Below are 22,679 nucleotides of genomic sequence, written 5' to 3'. Positions count from 1 at the left end.
TTGTTCTCCAGAGGTTGAACTTGGCCTCCACCTACAAGGTAACCCAAGTATACAACTTGACTCTGCCCTATCTGGCACTTAGTAGCCTTGATAGTGAGGCCTGCCTTTTGCAGGGCCTCTAAAACTTTCCTCAGGTGGATCAGGTGATCCTCCCAGGTGGAGCTAAAGACAGCAATATCATCTAGATATGCTGCACAAAAGTCATCCAACCCAGTGAGAACTTGGTTCACCAACCTTTGAAAAGTGGCAGGGGCATTTTTCAAACCAAAGGGCATCACCACAAATTGGTAATGACCTCCTGGGGTAGAAAATGCTGTCTTGATCTGGCATCCTCAGCTAGCCTGATTTGCCAATAGCCAGCTGTCAGGTCAAATGTACTCAAGAACTTGGCAGAAGCCAATCTGTCAATGAGTTCATCTGCTCTTGGTATTGGATGGGCATCTGTCTTAGTGACAGCATTGAGACCCCTGTAGTCTACACAAAACCTCATCTCTCTCTTACCATCCTGGGTGTGAGGTTTAGGCACTAGAACTACAGGACTAGCCCAAGGGCTCTTTGAGGGTTCAATGACTCCCAATTCCAACATCTTTTGTACTTCAGTTTTTATGCAGTCCCTGACGTGGTCAGGTTGCCTGTAGATTTTACTCTTTATAGGCAGACTGTCTCCAGTATTCACCTCATGTGTGCACCAGTTTGCCTGACTGGGGGTCAGAGAAAACATTTGTCTGAAGGATTGAAGGACTTGCTTACAATCCTTTTGCTGATGCTCAGAGAGGCTTACAATCCTTTTGCTGATGCTCAGAGAGGCTGTCAGAAAAGACTACACCATCTACTGACCCATCATCAGGGTTCTGAGTGAGCAGGTCTGGGAGAGGGTCACTCTCTTCCTCCTGTCCCTCATCTGTGGCCATGAGCAAGCCCATGTCCTCCCTGTCAACAAATGCTTTGAGCCTATTCACATGAAGTACTCTGTGAGGGCTCCTGGGAGTTCCCATGTGCACCAAATAGGTGACTTCTCCCTTTTGTTCAATGATGATGTGGGGTCCAGACCATTTGTCTTGGAGAGCTGCTGGGGCCACTGGCTCCAACACCCACACCTTCTGTCCTGCATGGTAAACAGTTAGGACAGCCTTTTGGTCATGCCAAGCTTTTTGAAGTTCTTGGCTGGCCTCCAGGTTTTTAGATGCCTTCTTCATGTACTCTGCCATCCTGGAGCTGAGACCAAGTACATAGTCCACTATGTCAAGTTTAGGCTTTTTGAGAGGTAACTCCCATCCTTCCTTCATAAGACATAGGGGTCCTCTTACAGGATGTCCAAACAAAAGCTCAAAAGGGCTGTAACCAACCCCCTTCTGTGGGACCTCTCTGTAAGCAAACAGAAGGCAGGGTAAAAGGATGTCCCATCTTCGCCTAAGCTTTTCAGGTAACCCTTTTATCATCCCTTTGAGGGTCTTGTTGAACCTTTCAACAAGCCCATTGCATTGTGGGTGATAGGGTGTGGTGAATTTGTAATTGACACCACATTTCTTCCACATAGCAGTCAAGTATCCTGACATGAAGTTTGCACCTCTGTCAGAGATCACCTCCTTAGGGAACCCCACTCTGGAGAAAACTCCAACCAGGGCCCTTGCCACAACAGGAGCTGTAGTGGTTCTAAGGGGAATAGCTTCTGGATACCTGGTGGCATGATCCACTACCACCAGTATAAACCTGTGCCCAGATGCTGTTGGGGGGTCCATTGGTCCAACAATGTCAATCCCCACTCTCTCAAAGGGAACCCCCACCACAGGTAGTGGTATAAGGGGGGCCTTTGTTGTGCCACCTGATTTGCCACTGGCTTGGCAGGTGATACATGAACGACAAAAGTCCTTAGTGTCCTCAGACATGTGAGGCCAGTGAAAGTGTGGGGCAAGCCTGTCCCAAGTCTTGTTCTGGCCTAAGTCACCTGCAAGGGGAATTTTGTGGGCTAAGGTGAGAAGGAAACCTCTAAGAGACAAGGGGATGACCATCCTCCTGGTAGCACCAGGCTCGGGGTCTCTTGCCTCAGAGTATAGGAGTCCATCGTCCCAATATACCTTATGGGCACCTGTAGCATTCCCTGCAGCCTCAGCAGCAGCCTGCTGTCTGAGGGGTTCAAGAGATGGGCAGTCTAACTGTGCCTGCCTCAAGTCTGCCCTGGAAGGTCCCCCTGTCCCAAGAAACTCAACCTGTTCAGGCTCAAGCTCTTCTAGGACAGTTCCTTCTGGGGTCTTGGGATCAGTCTCCTGAGAGAGCTGATCCTCCACTTGAGGCAGGGGGGAAGAGTCAACCTTACCCCTACTGTTCTTTCTCTTGGTTAGTGTCTGGTCCATTCTTCCAGGATCCAGCACCAGTTCAGCTGGGCATTTCTTGGCCTGTGACCTAGTCACAGCAAGGACATGTGCTGACAAACCTAACATTTCCACATGAGTCCTATACTCCACATCTGACCATAAGGAGGATTCCAAATCATTGCCCAAAAGACAGTCCACTGGGAGGTCTGAACTAACAACAACCCTTTTGAGGCTATTTACCCCTCCCCAGGAGAAATTAACAAGTGCCATACTATGGGAGGTAGTGGCATTGCTAGCATTGGTCACCAGGTAGTCTGAACCCAGTGTTACCTGGTCAGGGTCCACAAAGTTTGGTGTCACCATAGTGACACTGGCACAAGTGTCCCTGTAGGCCTGAGCCATTTTTCCATTAATCAAAGGCGTTTGCCTGTACTTGCCCAGAGTACTGGGACTTATTGTAGGGGTCATATCCATGTCCCCAGTACAAACAAGAACAGCCTGAGTAGGTGTTCTGACTAAGTCAGAGCCCGCCTCAGTTCCCAGGGTTAACCCCACTATAGCCTTAGGAGGATTACTACCACTACTTACTGTACTAGGGGGTGCAGGTGCCTTAGGGGCAGTAGTGGTAGGAGTTGGGCCTTTCTTGGTGCACTCACTAAACCAGTGAGTATTACTTTTACAGTATTGGCACCATGGTTTCTTCTGACCATTATTATTCTTCTTCTGGGAATTCTGGGACCCACCCTCTTTAGATTGTTGGGGCCCTGTTGAAGACTTCTGGTCATTTTGCTTATTCTCATTACCCTTGGGATCTGCTTTCTTTTGGCCACCACCCTGGTTCTGCTGCTTGACCCTTGTCCTGACCCATCTGTCTGCCTTCTTTCCCAATTCTTGGGGAGAGGTCAGATCTGAGTCAATAAGGTGCTGATGCAACAACTGATTCTGACAATTACTTAAGATTTGTTCTCTCATAATTAGATTATACAATCCTGTGTAATCAGTAACTTTACTTCCCAGTAACCAGCCTTCAAAAGCCTTAGTGGCACAATCAACAAAGTCAGCCCAATCTTGAGACTGAATTTTCTGGGTGTCCCTGAACAGCAACCTGTACTGCTCAGTGGTTAAGCCAAACCCATCAATCAGTGTATTCTTCAAGCCTTGGTAATTGTTAGCATCCTCAGCTCTAGTAGTGAGGAGCTTATCTCTACCTTTACCTTCAAAGGAGAGCCACAATATAGCTGCCCACTGACTCTGGGGGATGCACTGGACAGTGCAGGCCCTCTCCAAATCAGTCATCCATTTGTGGATGTCATCCCCTTGTTTAAAGGGGGGCACTATCTTACTCAGGTGTCTAGTATCAAAACTCCTGTCTTTATCCTTAGGGATATTGCTGCCACCAGTGGGGACTACCCCACTTAACTGTTGCTCTCTAGCAAAGGCAAGCTTCTCCTTGGCAAGGGCAAGTTCTTCCCTCTGAATCCTCAGATTAGTCTGTTTCATCCTTGCTTCATGTTCTCTTCTCTGAGGGGAAGTCATTCTCCTCTGGGGAGAAGTCATTCTCCTCTGAGCAGAGGCATGAGAGTGCACAGATCTATTGGAGTCCCTAGAATGAGACCTATCTCTTCTAACTCCGAAGTTAGGCCTGCTTAGGGTCAGTACTGGGGGTCCCCCAGATCCTTCCCTATGTAGGTCTAAGTTGGCCCTAGTAAGTCTGCTGACTAGCTTAGGACCATTGTCTGCCTCATCCCCAGAAATAACCTCTTCATCCTCTTCCTCCTCAGTTTCAGGGAGGTCAGGATCACCAAGGGTACCTTCTAAGGGTGGCATGCTCCCATCTGTATGAGTAGCTCTTCTAGAATCATAAGTCTCTAAGAGACCTAACAGAAAAGGAGTGGTAGGGTTAGAACCCTGTTTTAGTTTCCTGGAGGTACACAATTGTCTCAGTTCCTGGAACCAAGGGCTGCATACCTGGAAGTGACCTGTGGAGGGTCAACAACCACAAGGGGAGTCTCTGAAGATTCTCCATGGGTAGACATGCTTCTAGTGTGGTGTAAGTGATGCACCTACCTACACTATGGGTTTACCTACTGATCCCTTGCTCGAGTTGTAGTCGGGGTGTGCTAAGCCCTGTTACACTACAACAGCTGGCTCAGTAGAACTCAGAGTATTTCTAAGCTTGTTATATGTACCTAGGTACCTATGTGATTTTTCAAATGATATTTTCAAGATTATACGTGGTAAAACAACAGCAAGCTCAAATCCCAACCGCTGCACACCAATGTGAGAAGTTGGCCTGATATATGATGCTCACTAGTTCTAGTGATCACCTTGTATCAGTCCAAACAACCCTTATGGTGATTGGTTGTAAAGTCAACCGTATAGACCAGCTATCCTAGTAGCGTGGACAAAAGCAGTCTTTTAGGCTAATCTCTTTTGGCATGTGAAGCCAGCTGTTTTACCATAGTATAACCCCTTGAATACCAAATGAAAGGACACCACACAGGTTGTTATGAAAATAAACAGTCTATTTATTAATAACAACACCTCTGAACTCTTTATGAGATCAGAGGGCTAAGCACATGCAAATACTAAAAAGGAAATACGAGTTCGCACAATATTTACACAAGTGCCTTAGGGGCACGACAAACCATATACTCAAAACAATGGAATGCGAGGAAGGAAAATACTGTAAGGAGATCCAGAGGCTGGAGGATCGCTGGGACTACGCTACAAACTAGGTAAGTAAGGAGCAGGAGGCCCACGGGACTCACGTGCAGAGTGGGAACTCTCACGCGGGATGCGTAACAACGTCTATGGATCTTACAGTTTAGAAAGTTACGGATTCCGAACTAACCCGGCTGGATGGAGGGAAAACAACAGTGGACCTGGACACTAGGATAGTGGACCCAGACTTCAGCACCTAGAAGCTTTAGTTACCTAACCCACAGGCTGCGGGTGCATAGGGTTGAAGTTGCGTCGGGTTTGCTGTTGATCCCGGTGATGCCTGAAACAAGTAGTTGCTGGCAGGCAGCCAGATGGGGGAGTCCGGTGGTTCCAAGGATGGAACTAAGAAGATGAAAGTCCTGAAAAGGAAGGGGACAGAGTCTTGGTCACTAGCCAGTGACGGTGCTGGAACCAGGAGGGAACCAGGAGCTGTCGCCGAGTTCAGGTGAAGGAGGGGTCGCCTCTCTCTGTAGCTGCGAGGACCAGGAGCTGCTCTTCACGACCAGGCTGGAGGCACGGGCTGTCCCACGTAGTCTGCTGCTGTTGGCGGTGTCGGATCGTCGACCTGACAACAGGCCTTGGCTAATGCAAGCCACGCGGTGGAACAACGATGGCGTCTGGCGCGGACCAGGAGGGTCCGGGGTGCTCCTCTTTTACAAGGAAGCAAGGGCCAGTCTGGGGGACCAGACTAGCAGAGTCGAATTCTTTGGGTCGTCGTCTCAGAGGTCACTAGCCAGCCGGCAAGTGACCAGACAACAGGACAAGCAGCAACCAGGCAAAAGGGCCCCACGCAGATCACGGGGATGCTGGGGGGCTGGTCTTTGGTGCAGGAGCTGCGTCAGTGTAGGGCTTCTCAAACCCTGATGCACTTACACGAGGGTCACTCGGGGGTCGTGCTGGAAGCGCTGTGCAGGTTTCTTCAAGATGGCCGTCTCCACGTTGCTCGTCGCACCCACGGGTCTCAGCCGTGCTGTGGATGTGGGTAGAGGTCAGAGAGGTCTGGAGGTCCGGGTCTTGTCGAGCTGGGTCGTCGGATTCCTGGGAGGAAGGACTTTGCAGCAAACCGCACAGAAGCTTGATAGGGTGGGAGAGGTGTGGCGCTGCGGCCAGGGCGACCGACGCTGGAATCTGGGGATCAGGGTTCGATCCCCGGCTCCGGCGGCAGGTTAGCCCAGCACCATGCAACTCTGGGCAATAGCTTGCTTAATCTTCCCGACGGCCCCCAGCGCCTAGAGACCCTAACGGGTGATTGTGCGCTATACAAATGTGGATTATTATTATTATGGTGCCTGCGAAGCAGGATGGTCACTCCCTGACCATAGGGGAGATTCTTCAGTCTTCTGATGATCAGGAGGTCGAAGGTCAAGAGTTCTTCGTGGAAGTTGTCAAGAGTAATCTAACTTGGAATGGGACCAACTCCTACCTTTATCCGGCTAAAGGGGGCTGCACTACGACTAGGTCCCTCCCCTGGGTGGGACCAGGAAGGGGGGTGGCTACACCCCCTTTCCTTTGTCCAGTTTCCCGCCAGAGCTGGGGCTGGAGTGCCCCAGCAACTGGTTGGAACCGGTGTATGCACCGGGCACCTTGTGTGCCCCAGGCATGTCTCATTCCTTTCAGCCTGGCCCTACCTAATACACAAAATCTTGTCTGGGGTGGTGCTAGCACCTCCCAAGGCAGGAAACCCTTTGTCCAAGCCACCCTCGCTGGAAGGACTCCCAGCAGCAGGAGGCCAGACTTGTGTCTGTGGTGGCAACATCCATTTTGTGATGCTGAGGCTTGAGTTAACTTTAACCGGGGTTTACAGTTACCTACATGTCGTGTCCCTCTAGAAGGGTGGAATGCTAACCCCGTCGCCAGAATTGGCGAGGGGTTAGTATTCCAATTCGTATGACACCTTACTCGACATGTTTTGATAATGCTATGCCAAAGTTAGCATTTAACCGCGAGGATTATAATGCACTTAAGAGTATATGGTATAGCGTTATCCTGGAACAGCTATTAGGACTTGGTTCCGCAAGCTGCAAATGGGCTCAGCTCATGCCAGAGCACCATCTCACATAAATCCAAGCACTCTGCCTTCAGGATTGATAAGGCCTGCCATAGGAGTGACTGATAGGAATATATGTGTCCATTTTAGGGTTAGATCTGTGGAAAAGTAAATTTTGCCATGTTCTGTGTCCCTACGTGTCATCCATCATATGTTATGTGTGCATGATTAAATATGCATATGCATTCCCCATGTTCGATTAATGACGCAATTACAGTTGTGTCCACCTCTAGTATGCCAGTTTCCAGTCCTCGTGAATACTACGAATATCAGGCCTATGTAAAGTTATGTTGCCACGTTTGCCAGTGAGCACGTTATTTCATTGAAAGTCCCCGTTTCCAGGCCTCAAAAGGGCCCGGACACCAGATTCAGCTCCTGTCTCCAGAAACCTCGCTGAGGAGCGATACAGCCCCCACCTGTATCCTCGACCCTTCACTTACTTCCTGCCTCGCAGTGCCCGGCCCAGCCTGGCTCTGCCTCTGAGTCTGCCAAGACTATGTTATGATTCCAGCTATCAGTTTGGTCCTCCTTCTCTGCATTCCTAAGCTACTGAATCGCATCAATAGTTTCCGTCATTGTCTAGCCTTCACATCTCCACGTTAGAGAAATACTGCATTTAATGGTCATTTAATATTCTTCATCACGCACTACATGTAGAATAATGCATGGTCCAGTCTTAGAATCAAGTTAGCCTTTCCCCTCCTGACTTCTAGTTTATATCAACATGTTCCCTAAACATCAGATACTAGATAGGGTTTAGGTACATGTCGCTCCGACCCTCCAGACTTCAGTCTCTGCTCCTAGCACAGAGTTCATAGCCCCCAGCTTCTCCTAGTGATACGTCATTGCCAGTTTGCGCGCACCATCAGGTTAGAGGTCCCGGCTCCTTAGGTAGCCCCCTCCAATGTTTCCGCCCCATTCATGACATATTCTGTTACGTTTGCATCACATGTCTATGTATACGCCCAGTTACACCTACTTTCGCCCTTATCTTTCGCGACTGCTACGCGTCACACCTTCTGCTCCACCCACTGCTACGCCTACTGCAATGTAATGCTATGTGTTTGCGCTATGTATATATGCTCATGTATTGTTATTAAAAGTCAGCGCGCTCATCCCAGATCCAGCCCCAGCAGCTGCTGGGCCCTGTCATCCTATTCCTATGCCGGTTGTCCTGTTCCTGTCCTTATGCTGTATTAAACCTGCAAAACTCCTACTACCTCGAATCTTGACTCTTATTTATTGAGCTATCTGTTATGATATATGTCTAGTCAAAAATAGGGTATTATTTATTTATTTACCACATAATGGCGCCCGAACAGGGACTTGCCCTTTCCCCACGCGTCGGTGAAGCCACGCCGACCCCCTGACCCTCTGCAGTCGTGACGGAACTCTTCTGCGCAGTGGCAGATATTTCTGCTCAAGTATCCCTCAGGCCCACGGAGGAGACGGAGGAGGCGGTCCAGCATCCAGACGAGACGGTGGAGGAACGCGGCGAGTCCCGACCAGAGCCCAAGCCAAGAGTCCAAGGTCCGAGGTATCCGGAGGTCCACCCGTAACTGAAGTCCGAAGTCCGAAGTTCGTCGTCCGTCGTCGTAGCAGTCCAGTCCAGTCCGAGGCCTTCCGTTCTTGCTGCCCGGTGAGTACCGTTACTGGGGTGGTATCTAGACAGGGTCAATTTAATTGACTCTGGTCTGTGGGTTGGTGGTACACAGTCCCACAAACGAAGTGTCCACTTCGGTGGATGCGGGTCCTGACGTGTCTCTTTATGAGACCGGTAAGTTTCGTACTGTTCCAGCAGTGCATCTAGTTTCTGTTCTAGTCAGTTTCTGTTCTCGAGAAAATTTATGTGTTCTGTTCTCAGTATTTTCAGGTGGTATTCTGTTCGAACTGTTATTCATAATGTTCTTCATGTATTTTAATGTTGTGGTATGAGTGCGACGTGATTTCGTGTTTTCATTGTGTATTGTATTATGTCCAGATTATAGTCCAGTCATGCCGCTCTTCTCAAAATTACGTCAGTTAAAAACTAGAAAGGGTCTGCTGGAAGCAGCAGTTCCCGTCCCGCCCAGGGACAGTCCAGGTCACTTTATGTATCAGAAGCATGGCATAAGCGCCATATTGTATCTAGATTTATGGGTAGAGTATACCAAACAGTTAGAAGAAAAGTATAGATGGCCCGTATCGGGTACATGGGATGCCGAATGCATCATGCGAGTAGAAGAAGCATTATGGAAAAAGAAAGCCAGACAGTCACAGAAAGATGCCATCGAGTTATGGCGCAAAGAAGCTCATAAAAGAACCGAAAAAGAAATCAGAAAGTCAGAACTAAGTAGAGAATCCCAAGAACGAGCCCAAGAAAGAGAATTAATCGAGATAGGTGAACGAGTTAGAACTGAGCAATCAGACAGACAGAGGAATGCCCTCATTAAGGGTATGTATCCTCTTCTTGCTGAGGGCTTGCCAAAAGCGACCCCAGAGGCATCCAGTAATTTCCCGCCACCATTAGTTCCGACCAAGCTACGTCACAAACCGACCGCAGCTGATATTTTTATTTCATCCTATCTGGACGACATAGTCCCCGAATATGCAAATCCTGTTCGCACTCCGCCAGTCCCTGTAAACCAGGTAATTCCTGCTCCTCCAGACACCGGGGTGCCCTTAACAGCCCCCCCGGGTCAGCCCGCCATACAAGTCCAGCCCACGTTACAATTACCGACCCTGCCAGGACGGAAAGCATCAGTTGATGATTCTAGTTTAGGGGCCGCAGGAGGAGGTCTTCCTCAAACCCCGCCGCCATACAAGCGTTTATCAGCACTCGAATTACATGCTCAAGCATCACAGCGTACTCCTAAAAGTAATAAGTCTGTTGCAGAGATTAGGCAAACCCTTGGCGAATGTGTCTATGACCCAGTTCCAGGCGAGTTTAATATGGTTTTATATTCCGTACGCGTAAGGAGAGTGACCGAGTATCTAGTCACCCTGCCGAATATGAAAGAAGATCTAGACAGGATATATCGTTTCATCCGTACAGGGGATGACCCACAAAGTATTAGTGATGCCATGTCTCAAAGGAAAGCCGAGATTCAGCGTATGATATTAAAGTTCTTAATTAACTGTCTAATAAGAGAACAGGATCATCCGTCTAAAGACCCGGAAGAAATGAAAACTCTAACAAAGTGGAGTGATAATATAGCCGAAGGAAAGCACAATACCATTGGTGCCATGGAAAGTATGTACAAGAAAATCCGTAGAGAGATAATAAAGATACACGAACAGCGTAAAGCCGCACAAGTAAGCGAGAAAGAAAGTACCTCTGATCCTGAAGAGGAAGACGACGAGAATACCGCCAGAATAGCGTATGTAGGAAAATCTAGATTTCCAGATCGCCATTTACGTCTAGAACCCAAGTCTATTTTCCATCATTCAGCACCAGAACAAGGTTCCCTAGAACAAGTATTTCAAGCTACCGATCACATTCTGAAATCACGAATCGGTTATAGTGAGTTAAGTACCATGCATGAACAAGAACTAGCCCGATCAGCAGTCCGATGGATTACTGATTCTACCACTTTTCCAGACGAAATAGTGGCACAAATGTTTCTGAAATTGCCCCCAGCCGAGCAGCGACTGGTGGGTATGTATATGATTCAGCACCTCATTACTCTGTATGAGGGTCAACATTCTGATCCAGGCCCGTTACATGATATCCTGAACGAGTTACTCCAGTACAAATGGAGAGGTCTAGGTACCGATTTAATTAGTGTCATTCTAGAACAGCGCCACAAATATAGAACATTCTTGAACCCGCATTTTGTTCATGTCTCACCCCCAGAAAGTAAATCATTCTACATAGACAGACAGAATCCGTTACGAGAAGTCCACCCAGTCAGAGGAGCGGGTGGCGAAATGCAGCGAGTGTTTGTATACACTCCGATCACAAAGATGGAACTCCTCGAGATGAAGAAATTAATTCCCTGTCATGACAAAGATCCAGCAGGGTTCCATAGAGAATTAAAAGACATGCTCCGTATGGGAGAATACACGTACCCAGATATAATTAAAATGTTAAAGGTTCTGCTGCCCGCAGGGGTGTATGAAAAGCTCAAGGAAAAAGAATGGGAGGTGGGAGAGAAAAAGATCGATTGGGCAGTTCTAGAAGCTGAAGACAAGGCACGAGTACCAGGTACCGGTCTTGGAGATAAATGTAAAGAATTACCAGAATTATTAATACAAGTTTTACCCAGATTATTGACAACGAGAAAAGAAGACTGGGATGCAATCTCAGCCTGTAAACAGAAGCAAGATGAGGATATTAGTGATTTTTATTCTAGATTTGAAAAATGTTTCAGCATCAACAGTGGCCTCAAGACAAGTAGTGAGTCATACCCTCACCTTTTTGTTACTAAATTAGTCGAGAATTCAAGCCCACAAATTAAAAATCGAGTTTTGAAAGTCGAAAGTACCTGGCAAGCTAATACCCCGTCCCAGATGCTCCAGATGCTTCAATACCACCAGAATAGAATCAGGGAAGAGCAAGAACACGAGAGAAAACGTATGAAAGACACGAAAATGAAAGTATTAGTTGCACAATCTGTTCCTCAAGACAGTCAGAAGAGGGGTCCGAATCAAGCCAGTCATCCTGCAGCTCCCGTTAAAGGAAATTGCAACTATTGTAAACAGCCAGGTCATTTTATAAACGAGTGTGCAGTTCTGAAACACAACATAGCTACCGGTAAAACAAAAGAAAGACCACGTCCGCCTAGACAAGAGCAAGTTTCACAGACTCCTCAGCCACAGAATGCACAACAGACAGTTACAGTACCGCAGCCTATTGCTGCAACACAGCATGTTACATCGCAGATGTACCAGTATGCACAGTCCGAGTATCCAGAGTATCAGCAGTATTCATGAAACAGCCTAGAGAGGGAGGTAGGCTTGCCTCTCATTGAGATACCTGTAGATCAAGAAGGTCCCTATGTTCATAGTCAAGTATTAGGGAAAGACAGAAAGTTTTTGATTGATACAGGGGCAAGTAGGACCACAATTAGTCATGCCGAAGTTCCAGGGGCTCCGCTCTCAGGCTCAAGAAATGTTTCCCTTGGATTTTCAGGAAAGCCTATCGTTAATGAGATTTCAAAGCCAGTCACTCTAGAAGTAGGTCCATTGTCCCGCACTACTGATCTGTTACTTACTAAGTCATGTCCAGAAAATCTATTAGGCATTAAGACACTGAAAGAGTTAGGTGCAGTTATATGTTGTTCCCCAGAGGGAATACGATTGTTCCTACGTGACTTTAAGGGTCACTATGTTTTACGTGATTTTGATCCAAGACTGTCTAATGTTCCGCAGCATTTATGGGCGCAAGGTCCAACTGATGTAGGGTACATGCAAATCACACCCCATCGTGTGACTCTCAAACCAGGTGTAGTGTTACCACGAATCAGGCAGTATAGATTGCCACCTGAGGCTGTAGCAGCCTTATCCAAAATTATAGACGAGCTCATGGCTCAAGGAGTAGTTGTAGAAACTGACTCCAATGTATGTAACTCTCCGATCATTCCAGTCATGAAACGTACTGATCCAAATGCACCCCCAGTATATCGATTAGTGATTGATTTACGGGAACTTAACAAATGTATTATTCCTCAGTACCCAGTTGTCCCAGATATCTCTTCCCTATTGACAGCCATTGATTCCGAAGCCACGTTCTTCACTGTCATAGACCTCAAGAACGCATTTTTTAGTGTTCCCATCCATCCAGACAGCCAGTTTCTTTTCGGATTTTGTTTAAATGGAAGGAGCTATATGTTCACACGCGCTCCTCAAGGTTTCACAGAAAGTCCTAGTATTTACAGTCAAGCACTCAAGAGACAACTAGACAACATTCACATGCCGACTGACACTGCCCTGCTCCAGTATGTCGATGATCTACTGATCACAGCCCGTTCTGAACGTGATTGCGAGCGAGCGTCACTTACAGTCTTGTATTTCCTAGCCGAGATGGGGCACAAGGTGTCCCCTTCGAAGCTTCAATTCTGTGTCCAGCAAGTGGTCTACTTAGGACACTTACTGTCCAAGAGGGGTAGGCAGTTGACACCAGACCGTATCCAGTTAATAGTGAGTCTTCCTCAGCCCAGAACCCAGAAGGAGGTACGTGCCTTTATCGGCCTTACTTCTTATTGCAGACAATGGATTCCTCAGTATGCATTTCTAGCCAAGCCACTGATACAGTTAACGACACAGGAGGCAGCCGTATCGACTGTTCTCCCTTGGACATCTGAACATACACTTAGTTTCAACGAGTTAAAGAAAGCTTTATGCCAAGCTCCAGTTCTAGCTACACCGAACTACAGTAAGCCTTTTACACTTTTCGTTACTGAACGTGAAGGTACAGCATTATCTGTTCTCACACAAGACCAAGCAGGACAATACAAGCCTTGTGCTTATTTTTCTAGCACACTAGATCCAGTCGCCCAGGCTCTGCCTGCGTGCCTCAAGTCAGTTGCAGCCACAGCACTAGCTATCAGACAAAGTGATTCCATAGTCTTAGGACATACCTTGACAGTACAAGTCCCACACTCCGTGGAAGTTCTTTTAAACCGAACACAAACACAGCACTTGACAATTGCACGTTTAACAGGTTATGAATTGACACTGTTCCAGCCACACATAGATATCAGACGCTGCAACGTTTTAAATCCTGCTACACTGTTACCATCAGTTACTTCGAATCCTGACCCACATGACTGTGTGGAAGTAGTCAACATTACGACAAAGCCAAGACAAGACCTGACAGACATTCCGTTACCAGATCCTGACCTGACACTTTATGTGGATGGTTCATGTATGAGAACTAGTACAGGAGAACTAGTCGCCGCGTATGCAGTGACTACTGACACCGAAGTTATTAAGACACACCGCATTGATACCCTGTCCGCTCAAGCAGCAGAGCTAGTTGCTCTGACACAAGCCTGTATACACGCCAAGAACCTGAAAGTTAATGTTTACACAGATTCACGTTACGCATTTGGAGTTGTACACGACTTTGGAGTGCTCTGGCAGGAGAGAGGTTTCATGACTTCTCATGGAACCAAGATTCAGCATGGTCTCCTTATTCAAGCTCTGTTAGATGCAATACATTTACCGACATCTATCGCTATCATGAAATGCAAAGCACATACGAAAGTTACTGACATTATTTCCCAGGGTAATGATCTAGCAGATCGCACAGCCAAGCTTACAGCACAGACTCTAGACAGTCCAGTTAACATGACACACACTCCAGATCTGACTACATGTATGACAGTTAAGGACCCTACTCAAGATGTCATAGATATCCAGTTACATGCTACTCCCGATGAAATCAAGAAGTGGTCTGAACAAGGAGGGGTCCAGACAGATCAAGGATGGTTAACAAAGGGTAGGACCGCATGGTTTCTCCCCGACTCTATGGTTCAAGTCATCATTAATACCGCACATAGTCCAGCACATTTAGGAGAAAAAGCTATGTTAGACAGTATCCAGAACATTTGGTTCAACAAGCATTTACGAGCTGCAGCCAAGCAGAAAGTCCGTACCTGTATGATATGTTGCCAGTTCAATCCAGGTAAAAGTGTCCCGGTGGAACAAGGTGGATTCCAGCCCCCTGACCACCCTTTTGAAGTCCTCCAGATGGATTATATTCAGATGGAGCGATGTCGAGGTTTCAAGTATGTTCTTGTAGTTGTATGCGCTTTGTCCAGATGGACAGAAGCATATCCAGTCCCAGATTACACAGCCGCGACCACTGCCAAGCAGTTGGTTCGTGAATTCTTCCCTCGATATGGACTCCCTAGAGTCGTATATTCTGATAACGGTCAGCCATTCTCATCTGAACTGATGAAGCACGTCTCCCTGTTGTTGGGGTACCAGTGGAAGTTTCATTGTGTACGCCATCCTGAAGCAGCCGGTCTAGTCGAGAGACATAATCAGACTCTGAAAATTCGAATTGCCAAAATATGTAAAGATAAGGGTGTGGACTGGCTAGTAGCTCTGCCAGTTGCTTTGTTTTATATGCGCATGGTCGCACATTCCAGATCAGGTCTGTCCCCGTATGAGGTCGTTTTCGGCCGCCCCCCTAACATGTGGGGTACTCCTAGACCCCGAAGTATTACTGATGTTTCATGTAATATGCTGACAGATTACCTAGCTTCCTTGATGTCTGCCCTCAACTCATGTCGTTCACAGGTTGCCGCCGCATTTCCAGACAATACCGAGGTGGCACCGCATGAGATCGTTCCAGGTTCGATGGTGCTCGTCCGGAACTTTGACAGATCAAGTCCGCTGGAGCCACGTTGGAAGGAGCCCCGTCAGGTCCTCCTCACCACCCGTACAGCTGTGAAATTGGAAGGACGCCGCGGCTGGGTGCACCTTTCGCACGTCAAGAAATTCTACGGATTAAAGCCGGTCTCCATAAACATTTCCCAGGATATCAAGACTTGTCAAAATATTGTTCTCAAGGACTGTCCCGCAAAAGACATTGCTACAACCCCTCCCCTGTTAGAGAAAACTCCGCAGCAGGAGTATAAACAGAAACTACGGTCTAGTAAATTAAGTCAGCCAGTTTGATTGTCTAAGTCCTCCCCTAGGTGAAACGGTTAGACTGTTTCTGACATGTATAAAATAGACCCCCATAGTGAGAGAGTCAGTCAAAACTCAAACCGATGTATCGTTTTTCTAAGTTTCATATTATTTCTCAGCCTTTTGATATCCTGCACTAGTTACGCATTTTTCCTGTGTTTTCCAGTTCCTCATGTAAATAAGCCTTCTAATGTTACAGTAGAGCACACGTTTAGTGATCTGCCTCCTCACGAATATTCATACCGCCTCGCTATGCGAAATAACTCATTTATCCGCATGTTACATTACTCACACCAGACCAGCAATGCCACTAATTGTTGGGTGTGTGGTCGACTCCCCCCTTTCCAGACACCGAAGGGAGTTCTGCCACTTTTTCCTTATCCATTCTCACATAATGGTTCGTGTGGAGCATGGTCCACGTTAACGTCATCCTCAACAGATATGTCTTTTCTTAACAGTACATGTTTCCCAGACAAGCAAGGTTTCCCCCACAGAACAGGTTTAGATCTAGAAAATGAAGTGTATAATTTAGGTAACTATTCCTCGAATTTTATGGTCCTGAATGTTCAGTCTGATACTACTCCAGACTTACCTGCTATTTCAGTACTACCAGTCAAAGGCGAATTATGTGTCCGTAATTATGGTTCTGTACACGTAGGACATAGTGATTGTACTACTATTATCCAGTATAGTGACAATGGGAAATCTATTTTTAAAGCTTCACGTCATTCTTATTTTGTTTGTGGTCAAACCGCATATGTTCGTCTGCCCCTCGATTGGGAGGGAACCTGTTACATTGCCTTCCTACTGCCACCTGTTTTCCTAGCCCCACCTGACTACCATAGGAATTCCTTCCTAGTACATACTAGACACAAGAGAAACCTCCCGATTGTCGATTATACTGAAACTGCTGCAGAGCAATTCATTGATATTGATAAAGGTGTGTTCCCTTATTTAGGTACAGTTGTAAATAGTAAGCTAATCCGTAGGTTAACAAGAACCCTTGAAGCAGTAGTAGATGAGACTGCCTCCGCTCTAGGTAACTTAACCGAAGAGCAATCCTTTATGAGAATTGTTGTGCTCCAGAATCGTCTCGTCCTTGACGTCATACTGGCCGATAGGGGCGGGGCCTGTAGAGTCATCGGATCCAGTTGTTGCATTTTCATTCCAAATAACGCGCCGTCTGTTTATTCAGCTATAACCAGACTTCATAAAATTGCCCATCTGTTACACCAAGATCCAGGCACCTGGACATGGTCCGGTTGGTTCTGGAATATAATTTCCGCCTGGGGATGGAAAGTCCTGTCCTTTCTAGGTATCGCAGTAGCGATCATATTCAGCTGCTGCCTCTGTATACAATGTGGCCCTGCGATTTGCGGCATTTGTGCTACCTCTTGTATTCCTAGTCCCAAGCCCCGTTCTAAATCCCGTTCCAGGATAATTCGAGACGAACAAATGATACTGTATGAAATGATAGATGGTATCATGAATATTGATGTTTCCTGATGGAAACGTAGTGACAAGGAGGGAATGTGGAAAAGTAAATTTTGCCATGTTCTGTGTCCCTACGTGTCATCCATCATATGTTATGTGTGCATGATTAAATATGCATATGCATTCCCCATGTTCGATTAATGACGCAATTACAGTTGTGTCCACCTCTAGTATGCCAGTTTCCAGTCCTCGTGAATACTACGAATATCAGGCCTATGTAAAGTTATGTTGCCACGTTTGCCAGTGAGCACGTTATTTCATTGAAAGTCCCCGTTTCCAGGCCTCAAAAGGGCCCGGACACCAGATTCAGCTCCTGTCTCCAGAAACCTCGCTGAGGAGCGATACAGCCCCCACCTGTATCCTCGACCCTTCACTTACTTCCTGCCTCGCAGTGCCCGGCCCAGCCTGGCTCTGCCTCTGAGTCTGCCAAGACTATGTTATGATTCCAGCTATCAGTTTAGTCCTCCTTCTCTGCATTCCTAAGCTACTGAATCGCATCAATAGTTTCCGTCATTGTCTAGCCTTCACGTCTCCACGTTAGAGAAATACTGCATTTAATGGTCATTTAATATTCTTCATCACGCACTACATGTAGAATAATGCATGGTCCAGTCTTAGAATCAAGTTAGCCTTTCCCCTCCTGACTTCTAGTTTATATCAACATGTTCCCTAAACATCAGATACTAGATAGGGTTTAGGTACATGTCGCTCCGACCCTCCAGACTTCAGTCTCTGCTCCTAGCACAGAGTTCATAGCCCCCAGCTTCTCCTAGTGATACGTCATTGCCAGTTTGCGCGCACCATCAGGTTAGAGGTCCCGGCTCCTTAGGTAGCCCCCTCCAATGTTTCCGCCCCATTCATGACATATTCTGTTACGTTTGCATCACATGTCTATGTATACGCCCAGTTACACCTACTTTCGCCCTTATCTTTCGCGACTGCTACGCGTCACACCTTCTGCTCCACCCACTGCTACGCCTACTGCAATGTAATGCTATGTGTTTGCGCTATGTATATATGCTCATGTATTGTTATTAAAAGTCAGCGCGCTCATCCCAGATCCAGCCCCAGCAGCTGCTGGGCCCTGTCATCCTATTCCTATGCAGGTTGTCCTGTTCCTGTCCTTATGCTGTATTAAACCTGCAAAACTCCTACTACCTCGAATCTTGACTCTTATTTATTGAGCTATCTGTTATGATATATGTCTAGTCAAAAATAGGGTATTATTTATTTATTTACCACAGATCTAGGAATACTATATCTAAAGCAAAGGGTGTTTACACCACCTTGCCCCAGCTGTCGTGCAGCCAGTTGTGTCAGATTTGGGTGGCCAGCCAGGGGTGGCATAATACATGCTGCAGCCCCTGGTAGGCCCTGTGTACACCTATGCCCTGGATACCTAAGGTATACTGTACAGTGACTGATAAGGTGGCCCAGTACCAATTGGTAAATGCACCTAAGGTACATGCTTGTCAATTTAGAGAGAGAACAGCTAGGCTGTGGGTCTGATTAGCAGGCCCACAGCCAGGGAAAGTCGTAAACCAGTGAAGCAAAAAGCAAAAATCTGGGGTGGCCATGGGATTGCAGACCCCACTCTCCTACAATCGCCACCTCCTTTGAAGAGGCCAGTCCCTCCAGCCAATCGTCATCTTCCAGGTCTCCAATATCATTCTCCTATTGACTGAGGAGCTGGAGGAGGGGGTCGGGCGCATTATTAACAAGTTTCCAGTAAGTCAGTGAGATTGCTTTTTTGTGCATTAAATCAATGAGCATTCTGTCCTCCAAGGGGGAGGACTCCGGGAGGGCCTCGCCCCTTGGAATTTTCCACCTGCAGGGCATGACTAATCTGTATGTATCTGAACCTTTCTGTGACTGCAAGCTCATATTCTTGTTGCAATTGTGCAAAGGTGAGTATACCCCCCCCCCCGCCACAATCACAGGTCTACCACAAGAGGGATTCCAAATGTGTCCAACTGGTCAAATCCCTTTGTTTTCCTCAGAGTTCCCAGTTATCCGTGTCCCATAATGGGGTTGCCTGTGTGATTTTCCCTTCTATTCACTGTGTGCCATATATGGACTGCAAGACTGGTGGGGCCTGTGAGTTGCAATTGTGACGGTTTGGTGTAGAGAGCTCTATGGAAGTTCCCTCCTGGAAGGATCTATCTATACATTTTGTATCCAGGTTCATCCTGTGGCTTATATATAAACAGTGATTAATAGCTGTGAGCTGTGCCGCCCAACAGTATTTCTTAATATCAAGGAGTCCAATGCCTTTGTCGTACTACCCCCTCACCAACTTCTGGGTGGCCACTCGGGTGGCTCCCCGCCCTCCAACAGCTCTCTGTTCGCTTTCTATAGCTTTGAAGTAGGAGGTGGCAACCAGAAATATTGCGTTGTGCAACACATACAAGTAGCGTGGGAGAGACATCTTAAATAATGCTGCAACACCCAAGAGGGACAGCGGAAGTGTTTTCCACTGCCACACGTCAGACCTTAAGCGCTGCAGTGGGGGTAGCAGGTTTTGAGTGTAGAATCGCTCAGGATCAGTAGTAATATAGATACCAAGGTACCGGAACCGCTCCTCTGATCTCTCCACCGCATATCCTCTAGGCAAGAGGGGAAACTCTCCGCTCAAAACGAAAATCATTGGCTTGGTCCACTCGATTGTATAGCCGGAGTTTTTTTTCCCAAAATTTGAGAAGACATTGAGGACTCTATTGATTGACGACTGGAGAGACACCAAATACAGCAAAATGCTGTCCGCATAAAGGGAGGCACGGTCCTCCCAACCTTCTGCCCATAAAGTCCCCTTATCAATGGGTTTCTGCGTATCTGATGCCAATGCTTCTAGTAGCAATGCAAAAAGCATTATCGACAGGGGGAAACCCTGCCTAGTTCCCCTGTTAAGAGCAAAACCTAGGGACATTTTATTATTGACTATCACCTGTGCTAACAGTTCACAATACAGCAGTCTTATCCAACCTATGAAGTTAGGACCAAAACCCATTTTTCTACTGCGAATAAATAGGGCCACTCGATTGTGTTGAATGCCATTGTGGTGTTGAGAGACATCACCACTGCATCTTCCCTCAATGACCCACTAAGTCCAACACCCGTCGCAGATTAAGAGATCTGTTCCCTTCTGGCATAAAACCCGATAGGTCGGGGGTGTAACAGGTTCGGGATGACCCATATCAGGCTAAGATCTTAACTTCTGTGTTGAGCAGAGAGATAGGGCAATGCAATGAGCACTTCTTTTTTGGTGTACTTTCCTTATGAATTACCACTATGGTGGCTAGTCTCTGGTCCACGGGGAGTCTACCTACGTCTCTACTTTCTACATAAATATCTTTAAGGTAGGGGGCTATGGTGCTAGGTGCAAGTTTGTATAGTTTTATTGGGAGGCAGTTAGGTTCCATCGCTCTGCCAGGCCCTGATGGCCTGTGACATCTCCTCGTTCGATATGTCACCTTCAAGCAGTAAGTCCCCAGCTGTGAGTGTTAGTAATGGCATATCCTCCAGTAAGGATCTAGATTCTGTTTCAGGCAAGGTATTAGTGGACGAGTAGATCTTCTGATAATGCCTCCAAAACTCCTCTGCGATTGATTGCGATCAACTATTTTTTTTTGCTTATCATTGTTACAAGCCGATTCGCTTGTTCAAGCCTGGCAAGCCATGTCAATAATTTCCCTGCCTTTTCCCCGGCCTCATATTTATTTTGGATTGCTCTACTCAGTGTTTTTGTTGCCTCTGTAGCCAAATCTTGGTACTCCTTTTTTTATCTCTAACTGGGGTGCGACATCCTCCACTCTGTCACCTCTCAACTCAAACTCCAGTTGCAATAGGTTTTCTTCCAACCTGATCAGCTGTATGTTTTTCTATTTTTGGGCCACAGCTGTTGCGGAGATAGCCTGGCCCCTTACCACTGCCTTGGAACCCTCCCTGAGCATATGAGCCGACCAAACAGATCCCTCGTTCTCCTGGAAGTAAAGTTCTATAATGCCTGTGACTTTTTCCCTTACTAAAGAGATTTTTAGGCTCCAGTACTAATTGGTGCAACTCTCCCGACCTGCTGCTGCCCCCCCACAACTGCCACCTAGACCACACTGGAAAAGGGGGGGGGGGTGATCCGCTATACCCCTTGCCAGATGTTGCACCTCTTTAATGTGTTCCACCTGCCCAGCAGGAGGGAGTAAGTGATCTATTCTGGAGAGACTGTTATGGGCCCCCCGAATGAAACGTACATTGTATCTCGCTGGGGGGGTAGGGTGCGCCACATGTCCACCAGACCCAGGCACCCAGGAATTCCTGCAGGTGCAGCTTGGTGAATCTCAAGTCATGAGGGGGGTGTAGGTCAAGTTGCCCTGACACTACGGCATTACAATCCCCTCCTATCAAGAGTCACCCCTCTGGTAAGTTCAATAATAGGTTTCCTAGGTCTTTAGAGGCCAAAGTGATAAGACGAGGGGGGGGGGGACATAGATTGTCACTAAGTTGAACGTTCTGCCCTCCCAGCTCCCTGACAACATGGCATATTGTTAGAACTGGGGGTCTCTAGTTGGCAGAGGTAAGTACCTTAGACCAAGTAGGGACCCTTGCTTCTAGTCAAGTAGCTCTCCAAACGAGCAAGGAAAACAATGCCAGTGTTAGCGAGGTCGAAAGGATCAGCCCCTGATGCCAGGGGCCCTTCGCGCTACAAGCGCGCCTCACCGGAATGCTGGGGGGAGGGGGGACTCCCTTCCCCTTGCTGGGTATCGCTTCAGGCCTCAGACGCTCCCCGCCTTCCAGCGCTCACTCGCGCTCTGGCCCGGCCGGTCTCCGGACGCTCTCCGCCCGCTCTCGGTCCTCCAGAGAGCAGCGGGGAGCGGAGACGGCAGGCCGGGGGCTGGAGCACTCTGCAGAATCCCTCGGCGAGGTCAGGTCTGTCTTCCCCGGTCCCGGCGGTGATCACGGCGATTCCTCGGCAGCTTCAGTCGAGGCAGCCAATCCCGTCGCGGCTCTCCTGACGAGCCCCTCTGAACGCGAGGCCGCCAACCAATGGCAGCGCGGCCTCGCTGATGACGCTCCGCTCCAGCAACCAATTACCGCACGATAACGCTGCGCCGCACGGGCCAATCCCGTCGCGGCGTTAGTGAGGGGGCTCGGCTCCCTCCACCAATGGGAGCGCGGCGGCTTCGTTCTTCGCCGCTTCAGCTCCCCCAACGATCGGCAATCTTCTGGGGGTACTCCTGGCCCTGGGCCGCGATGGTGATTTGGCGGCAAAGGGTTTTTGAGGGCGCGGGTCACGAATAGACCCCCCTCTCGGCCTCAAAACCCCTTGGGAGCGGATTTCACGAGGGGAGGCACCACAAGCCTCCGACCCTCGCTGGGAATGTGCCGATGAGCACACCGATCCCCTCCTCACGCTCCCCAGTCGAGTACCACGCGTCCCAGGTCACCACAGCACGATCTTGCAGCTGCTTTTGGCAAAGCTTTAGGAA

At 47.9% G+C, this 22,679-nt stretch overlaps 1 protein-coding gene across 3 annotated transcripts in view; it reads right to left on the bottom strand.

The window, feature by feature from the left end:
- The window catches only part of PHF20 (PHD finger protein 20), a 1,067,420-nt gene that overhangs the window by 395,028 nt on the left and 649,713 nt on the right, over positions 1-22,679 (bottom strand). The window lies entirely within an intron of this gene.

The sequence above is a fragment of the Lissotriton helveticus genome, chromosome 7 (assembly GCF_964261635.1).
Source record: "Lissotriton helveticus chromosome 7, aLisHel1.1, whole genome shotgun sequence".
NCBI classification, from domain to species: Eukaryota; Metazoa; Chordata; class Amphibia; order Caudata; family Salamandridae; genus Lissotriton; species Lissotriton helveticus.
Note: the sequence above shows the minus strand (reverse complement) of the source record. Positions and strands in the feature narration are given on the sequence as shown.